Genomic DNA, 15,154 nt, shown 5'->3' with positions numbered 1-15,154 from the left:
GTAAACGAATAGAGACTACAGAAGCAAGCATAACCAACAGAATACAAGAGATAGAAGAAAGAATCTCAGATTCTGAAGATACCATAGAGAAAATAAACACGCTGATCATAGAAAACAGCAAATCCAACAAACTCTCATCACAAAACATTCAGGAAATATGGGACACAATAAAAAGACCAAACCTAAGAATAATGGGAGTAGAAGGGGAAGAAGTGCAGCTCAATGGTCCAGAAAATATATTTAATAAAATTATAGAAGAAAACTTTCCCAACCTAAAGAAAGATATACCTATGAAGGTTCAAGAAGCATACAGAACAACAAATAGGCTGGATCAAAAAAAAAGTCCCCTTACCATTTAATAATCAAAACACAAAGCATCCAGAATAAAGAAAGAATATTAAGAGCTGCAAAGGAAAAAGGCCAAGTTACTTATAAAGGTAAACCTATCAGACTTACACCTGACTTCTCTATGGAAACCATGAAAGCCAGAAGGCCCTGGATAGATGTAGAAACGAGACCATGGATGCAAGCCCAGACTACTATACCCAGCCAAGCTTTCATTCACTATAAATGGAGAAAACAAAATTTTCCAGGATAAAAACAAATTTAAACAATACGTAGCCACAAATCCAGCCTTACAGAAAGTAATAGAAGGAAAATCACTAACCAAGGAGTCAACAATGCCCACAATAACTCAGACATCTAGAGACCCTTCACAAGCGCAACTCAAAGAAGGGAAACACACAAACTCTACTACTAAAAAAGTGACCGGAGTTAACCACTGGTCATTAATATCACTTAATGTCAATAGACTCAACTCACCTATAAAAAGGCACAGGCTAAGAGATTGGATACGAAAACAGGATCCAACATTCTGCTGTTTACAAGAAACACACCTCAACCACAAAGACAGGCACCTACTCAGAGTAAAGGACTGGGATAAGGCTTATCAAGCAAATGGACCTAAGAAACAAGCAGGTGTGGCCATACTACTTTCTAACAAAGTTGACTTCAAACTTAATCAGAAGAGATGGAGAGGGACATTTTCTACTCATAACTGGAACAATTCATCAGGATGAAGTCTCAATCCTGAATATCTATGCCCCTAATATAAAAGCACCCACTTACCTAAAAGAAACATTGCTACAACTCAAGGCAGCCATCAAACCGCACACACTAATAGTAGGAGACTTCAACACTCCTCTCTCACCAATGGACAGGTCAATCAGACAGAAACCTAACAGAGAAATAAGAGAATTAATGGAGGTAATGAATCAAATGGACTTAACAGACATCTATAGGCTATTCCACCCAAATAGGTAAGAATATACCTTCTCTGCAGCTTGTGGAACCTTCTCGAACATTGACCACATACTCGGTAACAAAGCAAACATCCACAGTTACAAAAAAAATATTAGTAACCACCTATATCTTATCAGATCACCATGGATTAAATCTAGAATTCAACAACAATGCTACCCCCAGAAAGCCTACAAACTCATGGAAACTGAACAGTCAACTACTGAACCATACCTGGATTAAGGAGGAAATAAAGAAAGAAATTAAAGTCTTCCTTGAATTCAATGAAAATAAAGAAACAACATACTCAAACTTATGGGACACTATGAAAGCAGTGCTAAGAGGAAAGTTCATAGCACTAAGTGCCCACTTAAAGAAAACAGAGAAAGCACACATTGGAGACTTAACAGCCCACCTGAAAACTCTAGAAAAAAAAAAAGAAGCAGACTCACCTAGGAGGAGTAGAAGACTGGAAATAATCAAACTGAGGGCTGAAATCAACAAAATAGAAACACAGAAAACAATTGAAAGAATCAATGAAACAGAAAGCTGGTTCCTGGAGAAAATCAACAAGATTGATAAACCCCTATCCAAACTAATCAAATGGCAGAGAGAGAATTTGCAAATTAATAAGATCAGAAATGAAAAGGGGGACATAACCACAGACACAGAGGAAATTAAGAGAATCATTAGATCTTCCTACAAAAGCCTGTATGCCACAAAACTGGAAAAAGTAAAAGAAATGGACACTTTTTTTTAGATAAATACCATATACCAAAGTTAAACCAGGACAGGTGAACAACCTAAATAGACCTGTTAGTCGCGAGCGAAGAATTAGAAACTGTTATCAAAAACCTCCCTTCCAAAAAAAGTCCAGGACCAGATGGTTTCAATGCAGAATTCTACCAGAACTTCCAAGAAGACCTAAAACCTATACTCCTTAATGTATTTCACAATATAGAAACAGAGAAGTCATTGCCAAATCCTTTTATGAAGCTACAGTAACTCTGATACCAAAACCACACAAAGTCTCAACCAAGAAAGAATTACAGGCCAATCTCACTCATGGACATCGACACAAAAATCCTCAACAAAATATTGGCAAACCGAATCCAAGAACACATTAGAAAAATTATCCATTATGATCAAGTAGACTTCATCCCAGAGATGCAGGGCTGGTTCAACATAACGCATATCTATCAATGTAGTCCATCATATAAATAAAGAAAAAAAACATATGATCGTTTCATTATATGCTGAAAAAGCATTTGACAAAATTCAACATCCCTTTATGATAAAAGTCTTGGAGAGATTAGGGATACAAGGGTCATACCTAAATGTAATTAAAGCTATTTACAGCAAGCCGACAGCTAACATCAAATTAAACGGAGAGAAACTTGAAGCCATCCCACTAAAATCAGGAACACGACAAGGCTGTCCACTCTCTCCATACCTCTTCAATATAGTTCTTGAAGTTTTAGCAATAGCAATAAGACAACATAAGGGTATAAAGGGGATTCGAATTGGAAAGGAAGAAGTTAAACTTACATTATTTGCAGATGATATGATAGTGTACATAAGCGACCCCAAAAACTCCACCAAAGAACTACAGCTGATAAACACCTTTAGTGTGGCAGGATACAAGATCAACTCCAAAAAATCAGTCGCCCTCTTATACACAAAGGATATGGAAGCAGAGAGGGAAATAAGAGAATCATCACCTTTCACGATAGCCACAAACAGCATAAAATATCTTGGGGTAACCCTAACCAAGGAAGTGAAAGATCTATTTGACAAGGACTTTAAGGCATTGAAGAAAGAAATTGAAGAGGATACCAGAAAATGGAAGGATCTCCCTTACTCTTGGATTGGGAGGATCAACATAGTAAAAATGGCAATTCTACCAAAGACAATTTATAGATTCAATGCAATCCTCATCAAGGTCCCATCAAAATTCTTCACAGATCTTGAGAGGACAATAATCAACTTTATATGGAGAAACAAAAAACCCAGGATAGCCAAAACAATCTTATACAATAACAGAACTTCTGGAGGCATTACCATCCCTGACTTCAAACTCTATTACATAGCTACAGTAATGAAAACCATGTGTGTGGTACTGGCATAAAAACAGAGAAGTCGACCAATGGAATCGAATAGAAGACCCAGATTTTAACCCACAAACATATGAACACCTCATTTTCGATAAAGGAACTAAAAGTATACAATGGAAGAAAGAAAGCATCTTCAACAAATGGTGCTGGCACAATTGGATGTCAACCTGTAGAAGAATGAAAATAAACCCATATCTATCACCATGCACAAAACTCAAGTCCAAATGGATCAAAGACATCAATATCAATCTGAACACACTGAACCTGATAGAAGAGAAAATGGGAAGTACCCTACAACATATGGGCACAGGAGATCGCTTCATATGTATAACCCCAGCAGCACAGACATTAAGGGCAACAGTGAATAAATGGGACCTCCTGAAATTGAGACGCTTTTGTAAAGCAAAAGACACTGTCACTAAGACAAAAAGGCAACCTACTGACTGGGAGAAGATCTTCACCAACCCCACAACAGACAAAGGTCTGATCTCCAAAATATATAAGGAACTCAAGAAACTAGACGTAATTAACCCAATTAAAAAATGGGGTACTGAACTAACAGAGAATTCTCAACAGAAGAAGTTCAAAATGCCAAAAGATACTTACGGTCATGCTCAACCTCCTTAGTGATCAGAGAAATGCAAATCAAAACAACTTTGAGATATCATCTTACACCTGTCAGAATGGCTAAAATCAAAAACACCAAGGATAGCCTTTGCTGGAGAGGTTGTGGAGAAAGGGGTACACTCATCCATTGCTGGTAGGAATGCAAACTTGTGCAATCAATTTGGAAATCAGTGTGGCGATTTTCAGGAAATTTGGGATCAATCTACCCCTGGACCCAGCAATACCACTCTTGGGAATATACCCAAGAGATGCCCTACCATATGACAAAAGTTTTTGTTCAACTATGTTCATAGCAGCATTATTTGTAATAGCCAGAACCTGGAAACAACCTAGATGTCCTTCAATGGAAGAATGGATGAAGAAAGTGTGGAATATATACACATTAGAGTACTACTCAGAGGTAAAAAACAATGACTTCTCAAATTTTGCATGCAAATGGATAGAAATAGAAAACACTATCCTGAGTGAAGTAACCAGACGCAAAAAGAAGATCATGGGATGTACTTACTCATAATTGGTTTCTAGCCATGGATAGGGGCCACTGAGTCTATAATTTGTGATCCTAAGGAAGCTAAATAAGAGGGTGAACCCAAGGAAAAACATATAGTTATCCTCCTGGCTATGGGAAGTAGTCAAGATTGACGGGCAAAAAATTGGCATCTTGGGGGTGGGGTGGGATGGGGGTAAGGGGAGATGGGGAAAGAAAAGTGAGAAGGAGAAGATGGGGGAATTTTGGGGAAACGGGATGATTGGGGATAAAGGAAGGTTGGATAGGGGTGTAGGGAAGCACATATCTTAGTTAAGGGAGCCACCTAAGGGTTGGCAAGAGACTTGAACCTGGAGTGGCTACCAGGTGCCCAGGGCAATGTACCCAGTTAGTTCCTTGGGCAGCTGAGGATAGGGAACCTGAAATGACCCTATCCTATAGCCATACTGATGAATATCTTGCATATCACCATAGAACCTTCATCTATCGATGGATGGAGATAGAGACAGAGACCCACACTTGAGCACCGGACTGAGCTCCCAAGGTCCCATTTAGGAGCAGAAGGAGGGAGAACATGAGCAAGGAAATCAGGACCACGAGGGGTGCACCCACCCACTGTGACAGTGGAACTGATCTATTGGGAGCCCACCAAGGCCAGCTGGACTGTGACTGAAAAAGCATGGGATAAAACCGGACTCTCTTAACATGGTGGACAATAAGAACTGATGAGAGGCCAAGGAGAATGGCACAGGGTTTTGATCTTACTTCATGTTCTGGCTTTGTGGGAGCCTAGCCAGTTTGGATGTTCACCTTCCTAGACCTGGATGGAGGGGGGAGGACCTTGGACTTTCCACAGGGCAGGGAACCCTGACTGCTCTTGGGACTGGAGAGAGAGGAGAAGAGGAGTGAGGGGAGGGGAAGAGGGCCGGGAGGAGGGGAAGGGGAAGAGGCGGGGAGGAGGCGGAAAAGTTTTTTTTAATAAAATAAAATTTATAGCATAGATCAGCACATCCTTGTCTTGCAACTTTGTTATGATAAAAGCTGAGATGAAGTCAGAAGCTCTTTTTTTTTTTTAAGATTTATTTATTTATTATGTATACAACATTCCTTCCATGTATGCTTGCATGCCAGAAGAGGGCACCAGATATCATTATAGATGGCTGTGAGCCACCATGTGGTTGCTGGGAATTGAACTCAGGACCTCTGGAAGAGCAGTCAGTGCTCTTAACCTCTGAGCCATCTCTCTTTTGACCAGGGTTTCTTAGTCTTGTTTGATTATAACATTTTAAAAAATATGATTCTGCCTTTTGCGGAGGTGAAAGTGGAATATCAGCTGTCTATTTAGGATGTCACACCTATTAATGAGGACACAGTGAAGGCAGATGATGACTTAATGCTTGAGTGGCCTCCAGTTGAAGCTGGTTTGTTTCTTTTTGACCCAGTGATATTATTGACAGAGGTGGACAAACTCACAAAGGATGCTCAGCATGCCTTGCGCAGAACCATGGAGAAGTACATGTCCACCTGTAGGCTGATCTTGTGTTACAATTCCACATCTAAGGTGATCATCCCGATCTGCCATAGAAGCCTGGCAGTTCATGTGCCTCCTCTTAGCATTGATGACATAAGTCACATTAAGCTTTCCAGAAATATCTTAGCTCAAATTTTGTTTTCTAAAACAGGGTGAAGCATATCAGCCATTTAAGGGCAGCTGCAGACAGACCCAAAGGTCAACCATGAGTAGGTGTACAGAGTGATGTGTTTACTGGTAAATACAAATATAAAACATGTTCTCTTGCATCTATCTTTTAACAAACGAGTGTTATGAATTCAGTGCATAAGGACTAATGAAGTATTTAATGTCTTCTACCTGAAGCTGATTTACTTTGTTAGAGGGGAAATGGAGCATAGGGACGTAGAGAACGTGAGAATTCCTGGTTCCTTTGGGGGAGTCAGTGCACTGTTTTCCCTTTCATCTTAACAGCTGTCAATAAATGTACGAGTTTCTCCCAGTAGACAGCGCTCACTCATAACAGACAGTGAAGACTGCACAGCAGCAGCACTGTGAAAGGGCTCCACAGCCATGCGGACAGAAGTTAGACATTGGCTCATGTGCTTTCCTCGTTGATTTGTCTTCCAGATTTGCAGTGTCTTATCTACCGTCTGCAAGAAGGAGGGTCTGGCTCTTCCTTCAAACTGGCTCACAGGCTGGCAGAGAAGTCCTGCAGGAACCTCAGGAAAGCCTTACTGATGTGTGAAGCTTGCAGAGTGCAGCAGTGAGTGGGGCCGGCACAGGGCGCATCGGGAGCATGGCGATGTGGTGTTGATTTGTTTTCTCTTGTGTCATAGGTACCCTTTTTACTGAAGACCAAGAAATCCCCGAGACAGACTGGGAGGTGTATCTGAGGGAGACTGCAAATGCTATCGTCAGTCAGTAGACTCCACAGAGGTAACAGTGTGAGAAAGGCACATGACATTTACAATAATTCTCGAGCCTTGGTCTGGGAGGTCCTTCTGTCTATATGTTGCTTTTATTGGTTAATGAATTAAGAAATTGGCTTGGCCTGATAGGGCAGAGGAGAACTAGTTGGGGAAAACTAAATGGAATGCTGGAAGAAAGAAGGGCAGATTGGAGAGAAGCCATGTAGCCTCTGGAGCCAAATGGAACTTTTCCCGGTGAGTCACAGCCTTGAAGCGATACACAGATTAATAGAAATGGGTTAAATTAATATGTAAGAGTTAGCCAATAAGAAGCTAGAGCTAATGGGCCAATCAGTGATTTGATTAATGCATCTTCTGTGTGATTATTTCGGGGCTAAGCGGCAGGGAACTAACTAGCGACCTCCTTGGAACAGAGCCTCATTTGAAAGGGGAAAAATTGCATGTAAGACCTAAAATATAGTGAACCGAAGTAGTTAGTGTGTATAGTTTGTGCTTTTCTTCAATCTGTTAACATGTAAAATTGAACTTTATTCATTCCCCCCCCCCCAGAAAGTAGCTTAGTTTTATTGTACAGCATAAAGTGCCTGGTGTGCTCAGGCTGAAAGAACAGTTGTCATTGTCATAATTGCTTTGTAATTGATGCAGAATATGCTAGAAAGACACTGAGCTTCCAGCTTGAGAGCTAACTTAGCCAAATGTTTCTCTCATGGAGATACTGTTTGTTGTCCTGCCAAGGGCACTTGTGCTTTGGTACAGAGATCACAGAGATTGTACGTTATGGGTCCAGAACTGCAAGACACTGCTCATGCCCAAGGACAGGATCTGTGGTGAGGAATACGAAGTACTTAGAAAGCATCGTTGTGCCACACTCCAAAGTTGTTTCCTTTCACGTCTGTGGGTTTCTTACTCAGTAGTAGACAAGACTGAAATGTCTCAGCCACTAATTGTTTGTTTTATGGCAGCCTAACTTACTAGGACAGGCTCCATAGCTCTGAATAAACATGACAGTTTTGAGGTCCCCTGCTGTTGCAGTGTGGCATTTCCTCAGCCTCACTGAAGCACAGCCTCATCCTTGGCCATCACAGCTGAGAAGCAAGCTGCCTTGAGCCCTAGGGGGAGTAGATCATTTTTAGGGTGCAGAATAGAATTGAGTGCAGCCATGAGAGCCTGAGCGTCCGTGGATTAGATAGAAAACTGTGAGAGGAGTGTGTGTTTCTAGGTAGGTATCAGATGAGTTAGGGTTCGGAAGATTCTTCTGTCAGTTAGTGCAGGTGGTTAGTGAGACCTTGTGCTGCTGCTGTGTTGTACTCTATGTGTGACAAAGAAAGGAGTTTGAACGTGTGCTTTTAAGAGAGAACTTCTAAATCCCTGTCTTGATTTACCTGCAGTGGAGCATCTGCGGTAGCTTATTCAGAACCCTGGAGAGTTGTGTTTTTCTTGGTAATGCATTGTAGAAAGACAGAGACAGTTGTTTTCTGAGTTTAGGGAATATCGTTATTTATTCTTGTTCTGACATGCAGTGTGTGCATTTCCGTCCCACCCTCCTGAAAATGCCACGAGGGAAGCCTGAGTTAGGGACTCGGGTTTGCACTCGTATTGGCTTATCCTGGTTGAGGTTATCCAGGAGCTCTGCCTGTCCCTTCTGTGAAGGTCAGCTTTGTGTCCCTGCTGCATTGTTTATAGATTAGGTTCATACTTCATGCTGACATTACCTCATCTCTTGTGTGATCGACTGGAGACAGGCCAGTCTTTTCCCAGCCTCTCTGTAGATACTTTAAGCATAAAATTCTAAGCTGCATAAAAAGAGTACTTGATACATCAGTAGAGTGAGTGTATTTAGTTTCTGGTGTGAACGAGCTCAAGTTCCACATTTCAAGTTCTTAATTTCTTTTTTTTCTTCTTAATTTTTATTATTCTGCTTGTTGGGTGTGTGTGTGTGTGTGTATGTGTGTGTGTGTGTGTGTATGTATGTCCATGTTTGTTTACATGCGTGTACTTGCTCACAAGTGCACACAGCCATAAGTGTGTCTCTGTAGAGATCAGAGGACGGCTTTCAGGAATCATTTTGGCCCTTCACCATGGGTTCTTAGCAATCAGACTCAGGTTATTAGTTTTGTAAAACAAGCAGATTACTTCTCAGACCATCACTCAGGCCCCGGAAGTCTTGATTTCTCTTCAGTACTATTGTGAGCGATACAATGAGGAGCCCTTATTATAAATACCTACTGTTAAAATGTATGGAAAAAAAGTTTCAAAAACTGAACTGGTCCTTGGCCCTGGTGGATTATCCTAGGAAGCTGAGGCAGAAAGAGTGCTACCAATTCAAAGCCGGCATGAGCTACATGAGGACCAGGCGAGTTGGGCTACAGAATGAGACTGAGAAGACAAACTGAAGTGGGTGTACTGGGGCTGTCTCTCATTGGTACAGCACAAGTCAGGCAGCTTCTGTCTATAGCTGGGTGATAAATCAAGTAAGAAAGTCCACCTGTACCAGCTGGGTCATTAAAATTGTTCCTTCTTTTTTATCACAAAGTGGCATTTCCTTTGATTTTTGTGGGATCCTTGAAGTCCGTGGGAGGCTTTCTGAGCTTCTCACTCACTGTATTCCTCCTGAGATGATAATGAACGTAAGTGGCTCTGTTTGACATCTTGAGCATTCCTAGCTATAACCTGACACCAGTCCTGTGATCACAGCGCTTTTGTAATGCTAAGGTACATCATCATCAGTTTTAGCATTTCAGTAATTCTGCAGATGCATTCTTCCTATGTGCGAGGCACCGTTAGGGGACCATAGAAGACAAGAGGGAAGACCTCAGTTTTGATGCTGTGTTCATGGGAGTGACACAGGAGACAAGTGAAGAATATTTCATAATGTATTGAGTCTTTAAAGAAAGGAAGATCAAATGATAATAATAAAGAGCTGAGTTATGCACAGCCATGGTTGGCTGCTCAGGGAAAAGGTTTTTCCAGCTGACACTCAGCACTAAGGATGGAACTGTATAAGTGAATGGGAAACCGGTGTTCCAGGAAAGACGTGGTGCATATGGAGAAATGAGGCCGAGGATGTAGGTACAGTCTAGACTTTATAGGATCACTCTGCTGGCCGCTTAGCTAAATGTACTGATTTCAGGTATTAGGGATTTCGCAGTTTGAGACTATTGAAATTGCACAGTAATGTGAACAAACTCACATGTTATGAAATTCACAAAAGAACAATGTCGTCTTCTATATACAGCGTTAATTCCTTGAATAGACTTGTTCTTTTCACCTAGTAACAAGTGCTGTGTGTGCATGTGTGTGTGTGTGTGTGTGTGTGTTTAGTGTGTGTAGTCTGTTCACTGTACTGAGTCTCATTCAACCGCATAGGCTAGATGACCATGTCAGTTTTTTGAAGATGGCCTTTATTGGTGCAACTTTGAATTGTTATTAATGTAATGAATACGGCAGTAACTCTCTTGATTCTTAGGTCCTTTTAACCTTGTGCAAATGCACACAGAGCTGCCCTCAACTTATGAGGGTTTTTTTCTTTTTCTGATAAACCTGTAATAAGTCATGCAAAGGACGTAGCCAGGTCTGGTGGCCACTTTGATGAGGTAGAAGAATCTCTTGAGCACATCAGCCTGGGCCACAGTGAAACCTTGTCTCAAAGAACAGAAGAGAATTTAGTGCATCTGACTTACCCATCAGACGGCACAGGTCAGTGATAATGTGCTGTAGATTATGGACTGTTGCCATCAGGATCATGTGACTGACTTGTGTGATTCCCTACATGATGCCACTGTCTCAAGAGAATGTTATACTGCATATCTCTAGCCTGGATAAAGATCAAAATCTAAGACACAATTTACTTTTTTAAGCATTTATTTTAGTTTTTGAGATTATAATTACCCCTTTTCTCTTTCCTCACTCCAAGCCCTCCCCTTTAATATTCATGGCTTCTTTTTCATTAATTATTTACAAATACACACACACATATTTCTGTGTGTGCACATCTGTATTCCTAAATACATATGTACAATTTGCTCAGTCTGTGTAATGTCGGTTATATCAAGATACATTTTCTTCTGCATCTTTCTTCCGCATCATCAATAAAGCAAACAAAGCAAACCAAAACAAAAATTGATCCTTTAATTCAGACTGTTGCAAAGGACTTTCTATGTTTGGAATTTTGAAAACCTTCATTAAGTGCCAGGTTTTATTGTATACATGGTGTTCTTGGCTTTGTTGAAGTCCACTTATTCATATAAAAAGTAACAGATATATACACATATATACATACATGTAAGTATATATGCCTACACACAGATATAAAAACTATATTAAAGCTTTACCTTTATGAGGGAGAGGTGTAAGCATGTCTGGCTATTTTTCCCCCAGACTGCTTTTTAAGTCTCCTTCCTTCTGTAGGGCCTGCTCTCAGAGCTCTTACACAACTGCGATGGGCAGCTGAAAGGGGAGGTGGCACAGATGGCAGCCTATTATGAACATTGACTGCAGCTGGGCAGCAAAGCCATTTATCACTTGGAGGCATTTGTGGCCAAGTTTATGGCCCTTTATAAGAAGTTCATGGAGGACGGACTGGAAGGCATGGTTTTCTGATGCAGCCAGCGGCTCCTCCAATTGCCTCAGAAGTTGTGTTTATGCCGATTTGCTCTGGGACTGTGGGTACAATAAACTTCTTTCTTTACTAGATTGTTATTGTGGGTTTTTTTAAATAAATACTCTCTGAGCTATTAATCATTTTTATTCATTATTTTTATATGTAAGGGTGTTTTGCATGCTTGAGTATGTATGCTTATGTACCATGTTCATAGTTGCTGCCAGGAGAGGGTGCTGGAGCCCCTGGGACCTGAGTTAAGATGTTTGTGAGCTGCTGGGTATTTTGTGAGGTGCTGGGTATTGAACGTGGTCCTCTGCAAGAACAAGTGGCTTTTGGCCACTAAGCCATTTCTCCAGCTGTTGAACTATAAAAAACTTGCAAAGCCTTAATGATCTTGCCCTTAGTGTTGTGGCGTACTGAGAGAAAGCTGATCCTGTTTTTTTATTTTGTTTGGTTTTTGTTTTTTAAAGGGTATAAATATAGAGGGTGGACACTGAAATTTCCAGATTCCTGTGCTGCTTTACAAGGAAATACTCAGAGATTGTTGTACTGAATTCACATAAGCCCTGGTCTTTTTTTTGTTTGTTTGTTTGTTTGGGAGCTTTTTGATGACAGCTTCTATTTCCTTGCAGTTTATAGGTCTATTTAAATTGCTCACATGGTCTTGATTTAATTTTGTTATATGGTATCTATCTAGAAAATTGTTCATTTCCTTTATATTTTCCAATTTTGTGGAGTACAGGTTTTTGTAGTATGACCTAGTGATTCTCTTGAGATTTCTGTTCATGCTTATGACAGTTTAATGCCAGTGGCTTTTATTTGTTTTTGTTTGCTTGTTTCTTTGTTTTGGTGTTTAGCTTTTTAGTTCTAGGAATGTTCTAGAATTTTTTTTTCATACTATGGTAGTAGGAATGTTCTAGAATTTCTGTATGATATTTAACTGGTAATGGTATTTCCCTAATCTTTCCACTGTCTCTTTTTTCAAAAGTTAGTAGTCTCCTATCTATTGAAGGCATTTAGTTTTGCAATGACTCATTTGTCACTACATGGTCTTAAATACTTTGCTCCAAGGATTCTCTTCAAAACCCCCCCTTCTTGCTTACCATGAAGTGTTTGTTTAATCCGTCTTTATAAGAGAACACTATAACAACCAACCTAACTTCCCTTGGATTTTCCACATAATAAGCTAAGGCACAGGTGAAACCTTAAATTATTTTCTTCCACAATATACAGTATAGAGATACATCTATACAGTATAGAGATAAATTTTGATAAACAAAGGTGTTTGTAGCACTGTCTGTTATTGGTATCATATGGGGTCAAGTAGAGTCAGTGACTAATCCTTGTGAAATCATTTTAAAGATTTCTATACAGTATCTTTTAACCCTTCCTCTTATGATGCTCCTTGTGCTGTCCAATGAGAGAAAGAGAATAAAGCCCTTGCCATGGACAGATATATAATGAGCCACTACAACACATTATTAAGACAGCCTACAAAAGGCATAGATTCAGATTCACACATAGGACAGGATAAAAGTGGATGACACCTGATGAGTGAATCAGACCGTTTAAATCTGGAGATGCTCATGGTCAGATGACACAAAGAAGACATGATTTACTGATTTCTCTCCATAGTGCACCTATGCATTATAGGTGACTGTGAGTATATTAATAATGTGTTTAAACTTATTATTTTGTTGTCCTGTGTGAGAAATGTTAAAGGAACTAAATATTTGTAATGTATCTTTATAGAAGAGTGGTTGGAAAGAAAGTGTAAGCCAGAAATTGGGGGTGAATTTTATGAAATTTTCTTATGGATATTGCAACACACACACACACAGACACACACACACACACACACACACAGAGAGAGAGAGAGAGAGAGAGAGAGATTGTAAAAACGTGTTTTCATGCAATTATGAAAAAAATAAATAAAAGAAACTACTGGTAACAGTTAACCTCTTACATGATACTGCCCTGATTTGATCACTAGCGAACAGATATAATTAAAAATCACCTGTATTTTTCAAGCTTGTACAGATACTGTGTAAACCATCTAAAAACACTTTAGAAATGCATTCTTAGGTTGTTGGGCTCCTTCTTTACCCATCCCCACAACTTTTATACAGAGCACTTATGTTTCAGTATAAAGATGGTTCCTAAAAGTAGAATCATCATGTGAGTTATGGTAAGCACAGTATCTACTTTTTATGCATATCAGTGTATATGTGTCCATAAGAATGTGTCATATCATACTGGGATAATTAGCTTCATGGTTAATGAACACTGTCTAGTGCTGATGCATTTTGAACTCTAATGCTTCCATTAAAAGAATCCAAAAATAGGTGTAGTTGTCTCAAAATTTCCATCATGAGTGACTGCATGTTGACTTGAAATCACTTTCAATTGTGCTTCATCCCATACCACAGCTTCCATCTAAGTAGAAACTCCATCTTTGTGAACCTGGCCAGTGAAAAGAAAGTGAAGTTCATGATTAGCTTTATAGGATTCTGATCTGCATTTGAGTTCAGCTTTCCTTACCACATTTTTGCTTTGCCTTGGTTGAGCACAACAAATGTAACTTCACTGCTGAGCAGACCACTTGAACTCAGCAAGGAAGAAACTCATTTTAATCTCTCTTGTTTTCATGAGTATCTGTGGAACCAAGCCAGGAGTGAATACTCTCTTAATTTCTGTTTCTGCAGATGGTGAGTGTGCGTGTAGCAGGTGAATAGTGTCTGTTGATAATTTTAAAGCAAGTTCCTCAAGAAAGCATCCAGGAGCTACAAGGCCACATCGTTTTCCCTGAAACAGAAGAGAGGGCTGATTCTGCAGTAAGTATGTCTCTGCTCGGAGACTATGCTCAATTCTTCTGCAAAGGCTCTATGTTTATGTTGTACATCTTTACTTCTCTGTTTCTCATAGTCCAGCCTACAATTTATTTTAACTGACATTTGCTTGCTTGTACTTCTTATGAGAGCTTTGATTGAGTCTTTAAATTTATATTGTTTACCCAGTGTGGATGTACCTCCATTTTGTTCTTGCCTGCTCATTTTTCAGGACATATATCCTCAGTGAATTGATGATGTTTATCACTGTGAATTCCATAGTGACAGGTGAATATTATAACTTACTGATGACCATTTTTCCATAGACTCTCTCATATCCTCAGATAAAGACAGTAAATGCAAATGTATGGCATGGCTTTCATTTAAGGGCTCTGTTACTGACTTAGAAAATGCATATAAACCACCTGGAATGCATTGTTTAGCATAACTCTTTCAGTTATGAGATTGTAGAATTAGAAATGTCATATTCTCCTGAAAAACAAAACCACATATACAGCATTCCCTTGAGAATCTAGAATGCGGCAGATACTTGTAGCTTATACTTAGCATAAAACTGGTGCTGTTGTATTCACTCTACAGTTTCCATGCTTTCTTTCATGGGCAATCACTGTCACTACAGTAATGATGTGACTCTGTGTGAAAAGCTGCCCTCAGTTCATCTTAATGTATTGATGTTGACTTCATTCACCTGGAATTGTGTTGTCTGTGACAACGTCTATCACTTCAGAGATCGTTA

At 39.8% G+C, this 15,154-nt stretch overlaps 1 pseudogene; it reads left to right on the top strand.

Moving 5' to 3' along the window:
- The window catches only part of LOC130871348 (replication factor C subunit 3-like), a 37,535-nt pseudogene extending 25,967 nt beyond the window's left edge, over nt 1-11,568 (top strand).
- The last annotated feature ends 3,586 nt before the right edge of the window (nt 11,569-15,154 follow it).

This window comes from Chionomys nivalis, chromosome 3 (genome assembly GCF_950005125.1).
Source record: "Chionomys nivalis chromosome 3, mChiNiv1.1, whole genome shotgun sequence".
Lineage (NCBI taxonomy): Eukaryota > Metazoa > Chordata > Mammalia > Rodentia > Cricetidae > Chionomys > Chionomys nivalis.
Note: the sequence above shows the minus strand (reverse complement) of the source record. Positions and strands in the feature narration are given on the sequence as shown.